This window comes from Glycine max, chromosome 12, assembly GCF_000004515.6.
Source record: "Glycine max cultivar Williams 82 chromosome 12, Glycine_max_v4.0, whole genome shotgun sequence".
NCBI lineage: Eukaryota > Viridiplantae > Streptophyta > Magnoliopsida > Fabales > Fabaceae > Glycine > Glycine max.
The window spans coordinates 4,562,183-4,576,677 of NC_038248.2; the positions used below are offsets into that span (position 1 = coordinate 4,562,183).

The window sequence follows — 14,495 nt, forward strand, 5'->3', positions numbered from 1 at the left end:
TATTGTAATGAAGTACATTACAATTTCAACCCAAAGAGGAAGGACACGCTATTTGAGAAGTGTTCTTTTCGCAATATATATAGTATTTGTATATATATAATGACATGAGTACCTACACTAGCAATATTTTGGTAATAGTAAAAACGCACAAGTTTGCTTTTCTGCTTTGGTTCATCAACATGCATGTAATTACTGCTGCTAATGAGAGCTCTGATATATATCAAGGGCATAATATATAGGAGCTATTTTTGAGAAAGCAGCTCTCGCTTTGGTCAAGAGCATGCAGTGTCTATGAAACTGGCATTGTAAGACTTTTATTAACAAAACAATAAGAGTTTTGCTCTGCATATAAGAATCTCTCAAGGGGATCCACTTTTGGCAGCTATTGCAGCTCTATCTCTCATACTTTGTCTCTCCCACTGCTTTAAATAATGGTAAATGGTAGGACATTGGATAAAAAACTTAAAAGTGAAAATGTTTTTATTGGAAGAGGAAAAATTATATTGGTCATGATTATTTTTGCACTTTCTTACGATTTCCACGCTAAATGTTTTCCCTTTTTAGTATTAGTGCATAATCCCCGATCTAAGTTTTAATCATACTTTGATATGACCTTTCAAGTTTTAAAATCATGTCAATGTTGGGTCTATCATAAAATCAGTACTTCTGCATCCCTTGGAACTGATGATTATTCAACCACAGCTTAACAAATAAAATATAACATCAAGTTGCCATTGCTTCGTGATTTACACATTTATCAGCATCTCATATAGTAAGAAGTTAATTATAGTGTGGCCATGTTGACGTGATTTTTATAGTGGATGTGGTGGGAGAAAGCTGTTACAAACACATTAAGAAGCCAAGCATAAAGAACTTCAATAGCAAAATTTCTTTATTGAACCGATTAAATATTTTAAAACAGCACAAGTAATATGATTTCTATCGACAACTTGAAAGTTTACAACAATACAACTTAACAAATAACTGATTTGATGGGTCAGCTGCAAATGGTTAAACTGTAGATCTAGGATGCACATGGTAGGAACGATGGGAAAGAAGCAAGAAGGTCTGGACGTACTTGGGGCCACATACACGTTCTGAGCATTGGGAGTGTGCACCATGTTTTCACTTGTTTTCATTTTCGAAAGTTACAAGTTTAATTCTGAAAATGACTTTTTGTGTTTTGAGTTCTGGGCCTGGCTATATAGTTTAGAAAACATTTTTGAAGAAAGTATTTTCTAAAATTAATTAAACCAAACAAAACAAACGGGCCCTTAAACCTCCCTATTGCCAATATGAAACATGTCAACTTGCAGCGTCCATCCTACTTCCAAATGTGTATATGAATAACAGTACCTTCATTTCTTGCCTTTACCTAATCACTGTCTATTGTAGAAATTTCAAAAATAAAAATAAAAATACAGGATGCCTTAAATGCTCGAATGAAAAGAAAGTTGTACTAGAGGAAATGAAGTCCATGCAAAATTCAGATTCGAATGTAGTTGACTTTCCTAAAGGAAAAAGATTCTAGAATGCCAACTTATATTGGTCAATATAAAAACAACATTTCACGAATGCATTCTTGAATATTCTCTGCCTGACTTTGATTATAGGTATTGTATTATTACAAAATATGCTAACTGAAAAAAATCCTTGTATGGATCAATCAGTCACCTGGAGAATGGTATGATAAATGTACTCAATCTATGAAGAAGAAACAAGGATATTCAAGAGGGTTGACTGATCACGTTTTATTTCACTATTCCACGATATTCTTAACAAAGTAGGAAACTAAAATATTCATGAATTAATAATAATAGAGAAAAGCACCTGTATTATACCAAAAAATAAATCAATAAAATAGCACTTACACCAGAACATGTCATGTGGTTCTTAAAAGTGATAAACCTTTTTGAGTGTTAACCCTCTAGATCATTAGTAATAAAACAGTGCAATCATAAATAAGATAAGGGAATCAAACAAGCAAATTGATGGTGATTTTGATTGAGTGATACAGCATGTTTAGGTATATTCTCTGTCAGTAACAAAATCAAAACCAAAATCTAGGCCATTCTCGCCACCTCCTGGAAAAATACAAACATCTCAGGAGGAGCATGATTCCTGATGAGTGAATGTGATGACACTTTCACGACTAGCAAGGCTTACCATGTGACAATACTACCAAAAGGACATCACAATACCATTCCCGAAAATTTGATTCCTAGCACTATTATTAATTTGTGCATTGGTAGTGATGGTTGCTACAATGGTTATTGTGTCTCTTTCGTTGGTATATGAAAAATTGAGATAAAATACGAGTGATACATGAAATAAAAAGATACAGAGAAAAAAATGAATTGTGAACAAGTGATGTAAAAACTATGTGAGAAGACACCTAGCTATATATCTATCATTCTATTGTAAGGAAAAAGGGAAGAGATGAAGTTGTATTTTGTGAAAGAAGAAAAATAACTCTCAAAGATGGGAATTGCTGTGAAAATGACTAGTGTTGCTTGAGTTCTGCATTCTGACATCTCTGGAGTCGATATATCCCCTTAATGTTATTTCATGGGGGACTCATTGTTAAGATGTCTCCACATGCATGGCTTAAGAATATAGTTAAAAAACTCCTTATAAAACTGGGACAATTGTTTCTCCTAAGTTAACTTCTGGAATTGAATTACGTTTTAATATGATAGTACTAAATTCCTGTACCTTTTCCCAAACCTACTAGTTTCTTCTGGCCAGGGTCAAAGTTCGCTAACCAAACAATTTTCAGATTCCTTGCCTGCTGATTCTAAACATGAAAATGATAAGTTTAACTGTTTTAATTTTTCTAGTGTTTGTGTCACAGTTCATTCAATTGAAAACTTTACAGACCATGATTGTTAGGCACTCCATTTTATTGCCTTCTTATAGCACCAATTGGTAATTGCTAATTAGTTGCATGTAAGAAAATTGAAAAATGTTAAGTGCTGCCAGTATGGGATGGTCATCAAATTAGAGAAGCTTCAGATGATTTGTTTAGTCGAAATAAATTGAAAGCAAAGATCTTATAGTTTAAAATTAACACTACCAATGTGTGGAAGTCGGGGAATTTTAAATTATTAATCTTATAGTTATTTAGACAGATTAAAAGAGTTGGGATTAATGCATTGAATCATTAGTACTTAGTAGCATCCTTGTATATAGAAGACCTAGGGTAGGCGTGCGATCGCGATATTATAGAAAATCTGAGAGGATGTGAAAGACATTGTTGTTTGTTTAAGAGTCTGAGAATTACCATGGATGCATGGCTGATATAAGGTTATTATCACAGATCACTTGAGAATAGATGTTATAATAATATTAAATTTTTATATAACTTTGTATTAGATCCTATTTCTAAATAGAAAGTTTTTTTATTATTAAAAATCACAATGAGAATCCGTTGAAAATCATGGTGAAAATGCATTAATAATATTTCTAACAAAACTTTTCTATTATTGAGGTGTATGTATTTCCACTTTAAGAATTAAGATCTTTACTTTATTGTCCCTCATATTTAAGTAATTTTTAAGATATTTTAAACTAAAAAATTCTGAAGTACGGTATAGACACATTGAGAATGATAATAAACATTTTTCTACTTTAAATTCTTTAGCTACTGTTATAAAGATACTAGTTAACGATATGCTTTATATATTGTAACAGCATCTTACTTATTTGATGTTTATTTCAAAAGATATATATATATATATATATATATATATATATATATATATATATATATATATAAAGTCTTGCATGAAAAGACCCGCTTCTCATCATTTCTCACGTGTAAAAATTAAGGTAAAACTAATTGTAATTAAATTATAAAAATGTGTAACAGTAATGTGTTTTAAAAATGCGCGTAATTATGTTTCACCAGATAGGATTACTAATTTTGTTGCCACGACCAGGTTGCACAGTTGCTGCAGGTAGACAACCCTATAATTATGTTTGACCATCTTGCTTAAACAAAAACAATATTTATCAGTGGTTCAACAACACTCCTGTCGTTCAATATTAATCCCCATAATGACGGAGAATTGGAGATCATCTTTAGTTTGGTATCCTTTTCAAATATAATTATATGATGTATTACCTAATTTTTCTATGAATATTTGGGAGAAGACATTGGTCCTGGGAAGGAACAGAAGCATCAATTTTTCCCTTACAGACCAAGATTCTGTGGTCCCACTTCGATGTTTTACCACTGATTTAGTTGTAACAGTAGTTAATTTATTTATATAATAAATTATTGTTATAATTTGATAGATAACTTTATCTTTTAAATATATGAATATAAGTTTAATTTTGATCGGTACTTATGAAAAAATATTGTTAGGAGAGATTAACTCTTAAATAGATCTTAATATTTTAAGAGATTAATTTTTAATTTTCGGTTGAGAAATATCCTGTAAAAAAAAACTGTTATCATCACTTGAATTATTAGCCTTTGAGATGTTTAGTGATAGCAGTTGTAGATAGATACTTCAATTTTTTCTTCTATTTTTATGTATGATATTGGGTGGTACTTCATATTCTTGAGAATAGGAATACTACAAAGAAGGAAATTGCTCCCTAATCTCATGGTTCCCTCAAAAGATAAATAAAGAATTGGAAAACAGTAAAAGACAGTGTGGCGGTGTTGCCATGCCATCGGATTAGAAGAAGAAAGCTTTTGAGATGTATGAAATTACGGCAAACATATATATTAATGATATTAAATGTTATTCCTTCCCCCCTAAAATAGTTAATAGTTATCGTCTTAGATATTTTACACAAATAAAATAATAATAAATAAATAAAACAGAGTAGTAGTTTTGTAAGATTAATTTTACATCATCATTAATTCATTTATAAATATTATTATTGATCATTAATATTATAAGTGAAATAAATAATTGATGTTATATTAAAAAATTAAAATGATAATTATTTTAAGATAATTTTTTTTCTCACAGGATAAGTATAATAATGGATGAAGAAAGTATATTCTTTTAAAAGTATTGCTTTTAAATTTTTATGTTATTCTCCTGTTTATAAAAAGAAATAAACTCTAACAAATCCAAAGTTTAGCTAGAAGTTAAGTAAATTATATTTAATATTTATTTCTGCCGATGGTTAAATTTAAATACTATCCAAATAATTTAAGTTCAATTTCAACATATTAATTATATATGTCTAATCACTTTTAACACAATAATCTATTCACGTTTCTACGTTTTCTTTATATATGGAAGGGCGTATAATTTCAACCAGATCATAATGTTTTGTCCATATGGCTGATGACGATATCGTTGCCACAACATTATTAATTGCACATTTTATTTTGTAATTTTTTATTATACATATAACTTATATTAACAAAAAGAGAGACAGAGAGTGTGGAGAATGTAGTAGTACTTTTTTCTCTCATTTATTTTCCCATTAAAATAAAAAGTGTAGTGTAGGACATGAGTATAGAAAATTAGAAGGGAAATAACTTTTTTGTTAGACAAAACATGGTTTGAGCCCCCCTATGGTCTGTCCTGGGTCTCCCCCAGTCCCTTTCCATTAATTTCCAAGAAATAACTTTGTTCTTGAATAACAGTCTCTCAGGTAGTCTATCGTATCCCAAGTAAAGAACAAGCCAATAATGTGGCGTTCCATTGTATTTTCCCTTATCAATAACTTTTGAGTTTTTAACTAATCTTATCTTTCTAAATCGCTGAACCGTTGGTTCGGAAAGTTCACTCATCAACTAAAATCTCAAAACTTAGTTGAGTGAGACATTGATACCAACCCATTCCGTCATCATTCTTGGGTCTTAACCAGCCAGCCTCTCAAATTTGGACGAATTAAGACGCCTTGATGGCCTTGCTTTATTTTATAGTAGATCATCACATGGAAGGAATATCATAGATAAGGATGGGAATGAATGAATTCACAAAAACTCAATATTTTGTGGGGGCACATTGTACACAATGGACCACATTGCATAGGATTTTCCATCCCACATGCCAGTGGCTAATGGTGTATGTGTGTGTGCACCTATCTTTCATCTCACCAGCCTCCACATGCAACATTTAAACTGTTGCCAAAGTCAGTTATCTCTCCCTCTCCTTCTCTGATAAAAGAGCATGTGAAATGGTGCCATCCCGGGCCGCTTTCGATCTCAACATTGGATGGGAGAGATCAGAGATTCATACAATTACTTGTCTAAATTCGTTATGGACAAATTTTAAATACTGTTTTTTAGGTGCAATTTGTACTTCTTTTAATTAGAGTTGGAATCTACGTGTTAAAAGTTTACATCAAAAGGATTATATAGATCATTGATATAAAACTTTAATTTTGATAGGAAAATAAAACAAACACCTCTAAAAAAATTGTATCTTTGGGTGGTTGGGGGCTAGCTAGCTGTGACTTGTATAACTATATTCAAAGCATACAATTCAGTCAATATGTGAAGTTTATATTAAATTTTTTTATGAGAAGAGAAAACTTAATTAAGAGCCCACCAACTGAGAAAATTTACATTCTCTGGCATCAATCGCAACAAGCATAACTAACAAAGGAGGGATAGCTCAATCAAAGTGTAAAAAACATCATAATCATGACCCAAATTTGCCAGAAAATATGCACAGCCATTAACAATATGTGAAGTTAATATATTTTTACTTTATATTATTTTTGGTAAAACATCACGTCTATTATGTTTTAGTATTTTTTTTACTTTGGTATATTAAGTTTTAGAATTTCTTTTTATTCTTTATATTTTCAAAAATTTATTTTCATCATTTATGTTTTTGAAAGATTCATTTCAATCTTTTTTTCTTATTTTTGTTAACAAATTTTAATTTAGTGTTATGTTAATTTTTAAATAATTAATTTAAAATAATGAGGCTAAAAATCAAAATAAGATCCAAAATTACTCACCACTACTGGAAAAACCCTTTTTTACGACATTATATTTACTACGGTCATAGAAAAACGTCTTAGTACGTATAACGATGGCAATTGCATAAATATTGTGAATATTTCAAAGGCGGTTTCCCAAAACCGTCTTTGAATCCGGGCCATTTTAATTTTTAACCCCACGTGTCTGTTCCTCTTCTTTCCACGGCGTCTATTCCTCTCTCCACTCACTAGCTGCTCCTCTTCTCTCCTCACGCGTCTATTCCTCTTCTCTCCTCTTCCCATTACATTTTCTCCACCTTCTTACCACCGAACCTGACTTGAGCTTTCCATGGAAGAAGAACACGCGACAAAGGCGCCACTACCGGACGCTTTCCTTCAGTTCCTGGAGACCAACGGGCTCGACCCTTCCATTTACACTGCTATTGATTCCACCCCACGATACATTCGGTAATTCCAATTTTTCACCATTTTCTCAATCTCCTTGCTTCACTTCATGCCTTTTAATTTGAAACTTATTTTTCTTCTTATTGAGCCTTCAAAGGTTGAAACCCGGTTTCGAATCATGTATTGAAGAGGTTTAAGCAGAGGTGAAATGCAAACTCGAAAAATTAGAGTGGTTACTGGGATTTTACTTTCTTCCACCTCACGTTCAAATTGCTGGTTCTAGGGCATACCGAGAAGGGAAGGTAACTGGTCATGGAATATTAGTTTGGCTTTTCATAGATTAACCAAGTAGTTTGGTTGCTACAAATTTTATTTAAAACTCAGGTATTGATGGATTTTTCATATGTCAGATATATGGAATTGATGCAGCTTTTGGAGCTGTAGTTATGGCTTTAAATACCTGGGGATCATGTTCTCGACCTGTGTGCTACTCCTGGTACATATTTCTTTTTTTACCCACTCATGCTTGTATTCTCTATCTTCTTATTGTTGAAAAACAAATGAGTGAGATTTAGATTGCTTTACTTCAGGAATAAAACGTATAAAATGACTATGTTTCAATGATGATTTTTCATTTTCTTTTATTTTTTGCAGGATGTTGTTTTTTTTAGTTGAAAGAACAGCTTTGAACTTAATTTATTAGCATTTTCAGTTATTCCTAGTGGATTTTGTTCTGACTACAAATCATGTAATTGGAGTTTATGTTGTTGTAGAAATGGTCTAGTCTGAAATGTTATGCTGCAAATTTAATATCATTTATTTATTGATATTTCCTGCTTTTGAAATGTTTTCTTTCAATCAAGTACTGAGCAGGTGAGTCTGGGTTGGAAGGAAGAGTGGATGTGTTCAAGGAGTGGACATCTAGAAGACCATGGAAAGAGAGGAAAAAGGCAAATAAAAGTGGTACTGCATAGAATTTTTTGAGTTTTCATTATAATGATCTTTTTAATAAACCTGTTGACAGTGTCTAGCTTCTGAAGCTTCTGTTTCAATCCAAGATAAGAACCTGTTGTTTGAGTTTAAACATTAACAGATGAAATTATCAAGTACCTCCATGTCCTGAGTTTTTGCAAGCTAGAGCCTAGATTTGTTGAGAAGTCCATGTAGGATCAGCATGTGCCCAACCTAGTGGCTCTTACATGTACTCCATATTAATATATAATAAAAAGTTGCATCAAGTTGATTTAAAAGGAAACACTTGACATTGTCAAAGCTTTATTAGACAAGTCTCTCACTACAGGCTTTCCAGCTGCCAGACCAATGGAATCTGACTTTCCTGCGAAAGTTAGTTGGACAAGAGTTAAGTTGCTTCAAATCTTTGGCAGATGAACATTTGGAAGAATCTGAGGTAGAATTCTCAAGGATTTCTGGTTGTTGGGTTTTTGTTTTTATTTTATTTTATGAAATTCTAATATTGCTTGGATGTAAGTTTTATTTGACTAAACAAGTTTGTTGAGCATGTTTTTTTCTCATGCTTCTAATATTTGGAATTTCCTTTTTTGAATTAACATGCAAGCCTTGTATTTAAACTGCCCACAACTCAATGATCTTAATCTAAATTCTTGTAGAAATTTGCATCCAGGTAGTCATTTTACGCCATGCTCTATTGCCATTATCAGCCAGAAATTTGATGCAACATTACAGATCATCCAGGTAAAACTAAAGTCTTTGTCTAAATATTGAAGACAATTTTATATTTAATACAAAATTTATATTATATATAGTCTCTTCGTTGTATTTTTTATTATAAGAAATTGAAAATAAGTCTTTTTATATTGAAAATATATATAGTCTCTTATTTGGAGGTTTTCCTTGTCCCGTTCAGATTTAAGGAATTACTGTGTTCCTATCAAGTCATGGAAAAATAATTAATAAATATAAATTCAAAGGAGCTTAAACAATATTTTTTTTTTTACTCTCTATATGATATAATTAGTTGAAACTGTTATTTGCATGTATGGGAGTGACAAGCTGGTTAACGAACCAATGCCTAGTTTATCATAGCTAACATGCATTGATCATGATAGAAGGCACTAATAATTGACCAAGGTATTGGTCATAGTATTGTGCAGTTGAGCTAGCACGTATTAGAGGGGCAGCAAAGAAGCACTTATGCCTAAATTGACATTTTTAACAATATGAACACATGAACAGATGTATGGCCTAGGCTTTGTGAGCACTGGTGGATTTGGTATGCCTTCATACTTTCCTTTCTTTCCTTATACCTTGCTATCATAGAGGTCTCTTATTTAAAACCAATTATATAACCGGTTATGAATGAATAAAAATAAATTACTTGAAATAATAATTTCTATAAAAGTAATTATATTTTTATAATTAATTTTATATAATTAATTAAATAAAACTAATTGTAGGTGTATTTATTTTTTAGGAATTAGTTTATAGGAGCAGTATACTAATCGGGCGTGAGTTTAAGATATCAAAATGGGCCAGAGCAACCTTGGCCCATCAAAGAATTTCATTCCTCCTCAATCCTCATTCACTAATGTTATGAAAACTAATTTTTATTGTGTCAACACTCAAAATACACAACGAAAATTATATTTTTTGCTATGTAGATTATAATAGAATTGAAGTTAGATATATTTTTTATGTCAAATATGTATGTGATGAATTTGATCACTTAAATTTGTGTGTTGCGTGATTATTGTGAATCTAATAGGAAATACTAATAAGAGGTGTGATGTTTATGCATTGTGACCTATCCTTCATGTGTCCTAGGTGAATTCATAATTATCCTTGATGTGAGAAAGGAATATGTTGTGTATTGATGTTGAAATCTGCCTTATAACATATTTGTAGTCAAAGTCGCTATCTGAACTACCTATATTGAATTTATTAAAGTTATTTTTACCGCTTAAAAATTTAATTCTTAGCTTTAAAAGTGTTTTGGAATCATCTACTTTGGACATCTCTATAATTTATATGAATTCTTTTAATACAACAAGTTAGAAAGTAACTTTTGACTAGGTTTGATGCACATAACAGGTTAAAATATGACTTTATGATGCATGTAATTCATGTTTATTAAATTAGTGACTTATGACCTACCTTAAACAGGAACTAGAAGTTATTAACCTGGCTTAGAACAAATGGAATTTGTGAAATGCTAATAATAAGTGAACACTTTTTTTGCCTTATGCATTTTGTTTTAATAATATGTTGGCACTTTTTGTCTCACTTTGTACTTGTAGTTGATCTCTTTAACAATGTTATTAATTTACAGACAAAAAAAAGATGTTAGTAATTTATCCTTGATGATGTTAATTGTAACCTTGTGCATCTATCTAAACTGTAAGTGAGTACAAGCTGTAGCCTTGGAGGTTTCAAATTTCTTGAGAATGCAAAGGACTTGCCTACCATTAGTAAGCACAGACCCAAGCATGACATTGGAAATATGAGGAAAAAAGGTTACTTTCCTGTTGAACAACTAGGTATTGATCAAGCCATTCCTTCTAGAATATTGGAGATAATACTAATTATTGAACTTGATGCAGTTTGCTTTGTGGTCTGTAAGGTAGAAATTATAAATGCCGTTTAATTTTACTAACTTGGTGTTTTAGGTGCATGTGGATGCTTGGGCCTTGTGCCTACAGTATTGCTGATGGTGAGGCCAAGCCTGTGGAAGGTGAACTTTCAAAATCATTGTTGGAGAACTAAAAAAATAAAAAAAAAATGCATTCTACATCGGTTCTGAGAACCGATGTAGAATGTTTAACATTCTAAGACGGTCACTTACGACCGTCGTAGAAAAGGTTTTCTCTTTTTACGTCGTCCGCTACAACGACGGTTGAAAACCGATGTAAAATGGCTTCAATAACCGATGTAGAATACCTTATTTGTAGTAGTGCACGCAACCTTAGATCTAAAGCTTCTCATCACCATCAGAACTCAACATTTCTAATCTATGTTGGTGTTGGGTCGTACTCTGACTATGGAGTGGGTAGTGTGATGGTGTTATTTGGTGGATGGATGTTGTCTATTCGAGTTGTTTGTTGACTATAGTTGTAGTGCTGAGGAGATTATAGATCTGAATACACGATAATTGTATTGTTTATATTATGGTGGTTATGCAATTTGTAGGAAAAAAGAAAAACAGGTGATTGAATGCATTTTAAAAAGATGGTAACCATTTTTAGTCTTCACTATTTTAAATTAATTATTTCAAAATTTAAAGTTAATGACACATTAACATTTGCTAACAAAAATTAGAAGAAATGATTAAAATGAAATTTTTGAAAATATAAAGGATCAAAATGAAACTTTTAAAACTTAATGTATCAAAATAAAACTTTTAAAAACATAAAAGATTAATTTGAAACTTTAAAAAATGTAAAGAATCAAAATAAAACTTTTAAAACTTAATGTAGACTTTAAAAGAAACAAATAAAGTTAGGCGGATTAAACAAGTGGTCAACAAGTCAGTGGATTAAACAAGTGGTCAACGAGTCCGCAAATAAAATCTACTAAATCTGTAGACTTAACAAGTCAAACTCAAAAATTTGATAACTATGTAAATTTTAAAAAAGATGTTTGTTGCCTGCAAAGTAAGTCCGTGAGCTTAAGGGACCAATCTGAATTTGTATAGATACCCCTAGTATTTGGCGTATTAACTTATTAAAGTTTTAGTAAAAAAAATTTTGGAATTTGTTAATGCACACTAAGTGTTTTTAGTTTGAACATGTTACCATGTCATGGCTAATTATGTTTAGATGAAAGAAAATAAGTGAAAAATAAAAATTAAAGATTTTTAGTTGAAGAGATTAATGTAAATAGGTGAAAAATAATACAATCAATCCCAACATTTTTTTTTACCTTATTTCTTTTTTCTAAACATCCTGACTTTTTTGCATTCATCCTAAATCATTTCCATCCCCCATAATCAAAGAGTTAATGTGATATGTAAGTGAGAAAATTAAACGTTAATCATACAATTATGTTTTGATAGTCAAGATTTGAAACTATGCATTCACTTAAAAAATTGTGTTTTAATTTTAATTATTCATGTTAAAATCAATGATCAATATTTATTCTTTTCATAATAATTTGATATTTTTTAAAACTTTATTTAATATTATGATTAACATTCTTGAAAATTAAATGTTAATCATACAATTATATCTGTACAGTGAAGATTTCATATCACATGAAACTTTAAAAAAATTTGTTTTATACTATCATTATATATTGCATAGCTATCAAACTCTCTTTTTCCTCTAGTACATTTTTTCTATAAGCCTCTTTTTAACTATTTTTTTTTTCAAATTTTATTTTGGGTTGATGTCAGTATCGATCTTGAAAATTACATGGAAGAACATGGTAAAAAATGATCGCACGTAGAGTTATTTTAAGAATTTCTATTAATAAATAGTCTGAAATTTAACTATGAAATTCTTTATTTAGATCTTATTTTGATTTCCCCATTTTATATATATATATATCTCACGTAACATATCACATGCGTTACAATGGAAAAAAGTCAAGTATTGAAGGAAATGTGCAAGGTCTTTTTTACTTTTTATTTTAGTAGTTGAAAATATGATTGAATTAATTAACTAAGTGGGATGACATGTGAACCCAATATGTTCAAAAAATGATATTGACTTGATTTGTTATAGTTGAATTTTTCTATAGTCAAGAGAAAAAAGATTATCTTTCGTTGAAGGAAAAAAAATGAAAGAAAAAAAGTTAAATTTGAATTGAGAAGAAAACATATAAGAAGAGAGAAAATTTAAATTTTATTTCTATAAATCAACTTTTCTCTTTCTTTTCTTTCTTCTTTTTCTTCAATCAAATAAAAAGAAATATATTGATATTCATGTTTTACTTTTTCTTTATTTTCTTTTCTTCCATCCAACATATCATCAAAGTCCAAAGAAAAAAAATGCACTAGTGGAGGATAAGTTTTAAATTTATTTGATAAAGAAAACTCAAACTTGATTCCTGTTTTATCATGTATTATTACGATTCTTAATTATTTAATTATCTGTAGAACTTGTATTAAAAATCCTATATTGTTTGACTGTTTAGAATGTATTATCGGCCTTTATAACAAGGTTGCGTATGTGGGGACAAATGATAAAAAGAAAGTGTTTTTTTAGTCAAAATTCCCCAAAAATAAAAACCCTACACCCCTCCACATGAATAAGTTACAGGTTACGTGGAGCAAGATTATTGGCCCAAGCGTATGGAATTTGTTTGGTGTCTTCTCTAGACGCGACCTGTGTGGGAAGCACATGGCATTGGGGTGCCTTGGAGGGGAGAAAAAAGCTATGACTATGCCACAACCCCACCACCCCGCCATGCCCAGCACGCAATCTTTCCTTTTTTTCACCTTCAGTTGCCTCTCATAATCATATTTCCACAAGACCACTCAACCTGATTATATTATGGTTGGTTGCATTAATAACACCATTTGAATTTTGACCTGTGCATGATCATGATGGCCCCCAATTTTCGGTTACAAACTAACAATTGTGTCCCGATTGAAATAAAGAACAATGCAAATTCAAGTGTGGCATGCTGCACCCTCTTACTCAACGGTACTAATAATAAAGGACTTGTATTTTAAGCCAATAACTAGGTCTAATATTTGTGTCTTATTTCAGTATGGAACAAGATTAATTAGTATGTATAAAGTATACGCATGTCAGGCTCAGGCACCTCTTAATAATTACTTTTTGACTAAAATCTGATCTCCCAGATCAATTTTCATTTAGTGCTACTGTCAAAATGGCTCTTCCCATGCTAATAAACATCAACATATTTATCACACCAGTCATTTTAATTTACTTCCTGCAGGTCTATAATTTCCGTTTCAAGTTCCACGTTTATTTTCTCATCCAGTTTGAGAGTGTGTTACAACTTACATTGTATCGATCAGTGTTATTATATATGTTGATTGGCCGTGGCATGCATATATAATTGAATATATATTTGTTCATGTAGCGGATCAGGTTTCACATAAACGAGATTTAATCCAAAAGCATTCAAATGAGAAAGTATAATATGTTGTTTTTTTCAATCTAATTTGACTTTCGAGTTAATAGATCTTAAATTGATCATCCAATAAACACAAATAAGTTTGAAGTAGTGAGAATGAT

General features: G+C 30.9%; 1 long non-coding RNA gene across 2 annotated transcripts; it reads left to right on the forward strand.

Moving 5' to 3' along the window:
* The first annotated feature begins 6,983 nt into the window (after positions 1 to 6,983).
* On the forward strand, positions 6,984 to 8,832 carry LOC121173183 (uncharacterized). 2 transcript variants are annotated; one of them, XR_005887559.1, is made up of 4 exons: positions 6,984 to 7,374; positions 7,469 to 7,807; positions 8,175 to 8,274; positions 8,612 to 8,832. It is a non-coding gene; the product is annotated as an uncharacterized lncRNA (long non-coding RNA). The 2 variants fall into 2 exon arrangements; XR_005887558.1 differs by having other exon boundaries at positions 7,469 to 8,274.
* The last annotated feature ends 5,663 nt before the right edge of the window (positions 8,833 to 14,495 follow it).